Source organism: Apteryx rowi, unplaced genomic scaffold (assembly GCF_003343035.1).
Source record: "Apteryx rowi isolate R43461 unplaced genomic scaffold, aptRow1 scaffold_3, whole genome shotgun sequence".
Taxonomy (NCBI): domain Eukaryota; kingdom Metazoa; phylum Chordata; class Aves; order Apterygiformes; family Apterygidae; genus Apteryx; species Apteryx rowi.
In genome coordinates this window covers 7,986,307-7,991,295 of record NW_020449418.1, presented here as the reverse complement: position 1 = coordinate 7,991,295, position 4,989 = coordinate 7,986,307, and positions in this window count along the sequence as shown.

Sequence of the window (4,989 nt, the reverse complement as noted above, 5' to 3'; positions counted from 1 at the left end):
GGGAGCACACCCCTTCGCCGCCGGCGCGCCGTGCCGCGGACCCGGGCTTCCCCCCCCGGGGCGGGCCTTCGCCCCCGGGGCGGGGATTCGCCCGGCGTCTGCCGGGCAGGCAGCGAGCACCTCAGGGCCGCCGGCGCGCAGGCCCTGGGCAGCGCGGCGGGCAGCGGGTGCAGGTGTGGGAAGGGGCCATCTTATGGGCGGACGGCCATCTTGAGGGCGGGCGGGCGTCTCGGCCTCGCCGCCATCTTTGTTGGGGGCGAGGCGCGGCGGGCGGCACCGCCCTGCGGCGCGCGGTGGGCGGGGCGGCGCGGACGTCACTGGCGGGAAGCGCCCAATCGGGGCGGGGCTGCGCCGCGTTTTCCCGCGGCGAGCGGGGTCCGCCCGGTGCCTCCCACGTGGGCGGCGGCGCGGCGGCCTCGGCCCGCTCCTGCCGCGGTCCCGGCTCGGTCCCGAGCTCCCGTTTTCCCCGCCGCTGCCCCTTGGCTGCCGTGCTCTCGGCCCCTGTGCTCCCCGGTGGCTCCGGCTGGGCGGTGTCACGCCGGGACTGGGCGGCGATGGGCACCGGGAGCGAGGCGGCCTCCTGCTGCCCGCCGGGGCCCGGGCGGTGCTCGCAGCCCCCTGCCCCGACGGGCACGGCTCTCGGCTGCGAGCGGCGGGGAGGAGTTTGTGCAGGGCCTGGCCGCCAGCATCCTTCAGGGTCTGCACGGCGTTTTACCTGCAGCGCCGCGTGGGCGGGTTATGGCTCTGCGGTGAGATGCTGTGTGTGCCGGCCAAAATGGCTCGGCCTGGTTGTCAGCCCCTGGGACCAGCTTCTAGCTGGGCTCTGCTGGGGCCAGGTGCGTGTCCCCAAAGAACAGTGGATGGAGTATCTGGTGCTCCTTGAGCTGTCCTGAAGCCCCCAGGTAGCTGCTGGGCGCAGCCTCCAAGTGGGACTGGGCGGGTACCAAGTTACAACCTTGTGTTTGGGCTCGGACCCTCAGGAGATGTCCACAACGGGCCACGGGTGCCTTGGTCACATTGCGCTGCTCCCAGTGCACAGCTCTCTAATGCCAGGGAGTGGGGACATGAGGCACCGCCTCCAAGGATGGGGCAGCAATGTGGCGAGTCTCAGCAGCCCCAGCAGCGTGCTCGCTCCCCGCCTGCCTGGGCTGCGCTCAGCCAGGTCTCTGCACACGCTAAGGGGAAAGGGGAGAATTGCCCTGGCCTCTGCATCTGCCCCGGGGGCACAGATCTGCCCAGGTTTCCTTGGGGGATTCACCAGACAGAGCTGCTTTACTCGGTCTCGTCCGCCCGGTCCCAGAGCTGGGGCACGTCTGACGGGCGCAGCCTCGTTCTGCTGCCCTCGTTCTTTCCACCCCTGCCACGGGGGACTTGCGAGCGCTCGTCCCACGTCACCTCCCGCCTCGCGCCGCCTGCTCCTCCCTAGCAACAGGCTTACGTCTAAGGGAGCTGCTCCCCTCTTCCTCCTCCTCCAGCGAAGCCTTCCCCGCCTTGCCCGCAGCACCTTCCAAGCCCGTCACTGACACCTGTGCCCTGCCAAAACGCCTGCTAACCTAATTAATGTCCTCTTGACCATCAGGCCCTGCCCTCTGGATACTTTTCTTGGTTGCTCAGAAAACCCTGTTCCCTGCCCCGCCGAGGCTTGCCCTGGTCTCTCCTCCTTTCATCCTCTCCTACAGACGTTTAATGCTGCCCCTCACCTTTCCCCGAGCTTGGAAGCAGTGCGGACACTGCAAAGCAGCCCCTCTGCGGCTCCCTGCCGTCCTTCCCCAGCAAGAGAGCCGCCCCTGCCCCGGCGCCCACCCGTCTCTCCGGAGCAGAGCGAGGCCACGGCAGATGTCCTCTTCCAGCTACTTGGCAATGCCTCCAGTGGGAGATGCTACCGCAGCAGGGACCTCTGGTCCTGGGAGCTTGGTGGGGCGGCTCAGTCCTCCTCCTCCAGCGCCACAGACCTGCTGATGTGGACATGTCGCATTTGGAGCCCTGCACCTCTCTTCCTAGTGCTCTGAACCCTCCTCGCCCTCGGCGTCATCTCCCGGGGACAAGCCAGGATGCGCGGCGGCTCGTCTCAGTACGCTGCCCCTACGCATGGCAGGACGCCGCATCCTTGCAAGGCCGATCCCCCACACAGCGAGGCCCCCTGACGAGGGTCCTGCCCCAGGCGCGAGCCTCACGGATGGGGGCTATGTCCCCATGCAAGGGCACGCGGGGGCCCTGGGGCATGACCAGAGCGAGTCCCCATGTGCAGGTACCTTCCTCCCCTGGTACAACCCATTGCATGGGGCTCTCCTGGCACTGGGACAGTGCTAGGGGCTCCTGCTACTTGTCTTGCTCACGCAAGGGAAAACAACCAAGTAGCAGAAAGGAAAAAGCCTGTGCTGCTTCCCAGCTCCACAGCTCCCCTCCATCCATGCCCCGGGATGCTCTCCCTGGCCAGGTACAGCCTGTCTTGGGCAGCCTGCAAATAACCCTTCGAGGCGCTACTGGAAAAGCAGGCGATGGATGCCAGGGGTGGCAGGGGGCTGTTTCAGCACTGGGGGGCCCGGCAGAGCAGGGAGCTCAGGCCTGCACCCAGCAGGCAGTGGCAGGAGGTGGAGGGGAGGGTGGTAGTAGCTGCCCAGTCCCRTCCAGGCTCAGGGTGTGCAGCATCCAGAGCCGACAGCTTGTTTGGGGTTAACGGGAATGCCTGCAAAGGAGAGCTTAAAGCCATGTGATGTTTAAAGGCAACTCAGTGAAGAGGAATGCGAATCCCACCCGGACAGGAGCAGATGGGCTGCCGTCAGCAGTTTGAGCGGGGAGAGGGGGCCCAGGATCCCACGTGCAGTTTGCTTTGCCAGTGCTGCTGCCCCCACCCTGGTGCCAGGGCCACATCCTTTGCAGGGCAGCACAGGGACAGCATCTGCCCTCGCAGAGGGGGCCGCTGGGGCCACGCCAGGCTCTGCCCCCACAGCTGCAGTCCGGCAGGCCAGGGGTTGCTCCCTGGGCTCCCTGGGGTGCGTGGGGCAGGTTGTGAAGCTGGGCCTGGGTGCTGGGGTCTGGCTGTGGGGCTTCAGTCTCAGGAGGTGGCTGGACAGGGCCCAGGACACCTGGGTTCTGCTGGGGTGACCTGGGCTCTTGGTGGCACATGACTCCATCCTGGAAGGGGGTTTGGCTGTGGCCCGGAGCAGTGGGAGCCCCACTGAGACACCCGCTGGAAATGAGACCTGGAGAAGCCACCTGAGCAGGAGGGAGGAGGCTCATGCTGGAAAGCCGGGGGACAACCCGAGGCACCTTGTCCCTGCACAGCGTGGGACACAGTGCAGTGGGGCTGATGTGGGTCAGATGCTCGCCAGCTCAGCCTGCCCAACGCCCTGGGCTGGATGCAGCTAGAGAGCACATCCTGAAACGGGCACAACCAGCAGGAATGAGCTGGGCCAGCCAGCGAGAGAGAGAGGGTGGCTGGTAGGAGAGGTGACACAGTCAGGGGGATGAGGTCTCTGAGCATGGCCAGGAGAGGACAAAGGTGCTGGCAGGGAGCTGGCCCAAGCCACCAGGGAGTGACAGCTCTCAGCATCCCGGCACGTGTCCCCTTGGAGGTGTGTGGCCTGCTACATGTCCCCACGAGGCACCGCTGCCAGGGCAGCAGGCCACAGGGGGATCTGAGCAGCTTCCCAGCCTCCCGGCTCACGTGGCCCCTGCCGCCCCCGCAAAGGGCAGCAGCGGGTGCAGCAAGCACCAGCCACGACCTCCCCAGCACATGCAACACGCTGCTGCAAACCCTCTTCCTTCCTGCCTCCCCCCTCTGTGGCTTCCCAGCCCCTTGCCTCCCACTCACCCACCGCCAGCCTCCCCCTGGCTGCCTCCTCCCAGCCCCACGGGCCCGAGTCCCCAGGGCCGGCAGCCCCACGGTGCCCCAGAGCTGTAGTCCAGCTGCGGCGTCCTCGTACCAGGAGGCGAGGAGAGCAGCGTCTGGAAAGGGGTTTGCGCTCCCTACCACCTCCCAGCCTTGCTCTGGGCACCCCGCTACTGCTGCTGACGCAGCCAGCGAGCCTGGGCTGGGCAGGGGCAGGCAGCGCTGAGCACTGGCGCGGTTATCACGGCCACAGGGATGACAGTGTCTTCCCGAGGGCCTGGAGCCGCAGCGCTCACTTCCCCCGGGAAGGCGCACAGAGAGAGCTCAGCCCCACACCCTTGGGGAAGGGCAGTCTGGGCCAGGAGGCTTTCGGCTGCAGCGAGGGAGCCCCACAAGTAGGCAGGTTGGGCTCGCAGGCAAGTGAGGATGAGCGGAAAGCGGGAGCTCTGCAGTATCTGCATGGCTCTGGGCGCAGGGTGGGTCCATCACACCCTGCCGGTGAGCCCTGAGCCCTCTGCTCTGCTCCTGCCCCATCGGTTGCCTCCTTGCTCCCCTTGAGGCATCCAGGCAGGAGAGGTGCTGAGCTCTCCCAGGGCAGGAGAAGAGCTTGGAGGAGATGCTCAGCCCAACACGGCTCTGTGGGGAGCCCCAAGGAGAGGTGTGAACCCTGGTGTCCCCCAGCGGGATCACGAGAACTCGGTACCCATGATGCTGGGAGAGTTTGGCTTTGGATGTCCTTGGGCGTCAAGGCACAGAGAGACCTTCAGGCGTCGCCGGCTGCCCTGAGCTGGTGTCAGCAATGCCTGGCTGAACGGGAACCTTATTTTAAGCGTGCACCGGGGTGGGCAAGCAGTCGAAGCGGTCCCCTCGGTGCGCTGAAGCAGCGCATTGCAGGAGGCACCGGAGCCTGGCTGCTCTCCCCAGCGGTGAGACGCAAAGGCCCCGGGACCCTCCTAAAGGCCCGAGGGAGCCTTGCTCTCTCCTCCGCTCCAGCTGGGACTGCAGGATCCGGCTTCGCGCCTCTCGCCCCGGGCCTGGGGTGAAGCTCCCTGCGGTGGAGGGGACAGCACACCGCGGGGTTTGGTCTCTGCCGCCCCGGCGCCCTGCACCGCGGCACCGCGGCCCCCGCCGCACGCGGGCCCCCCCGGGGCCTTCCC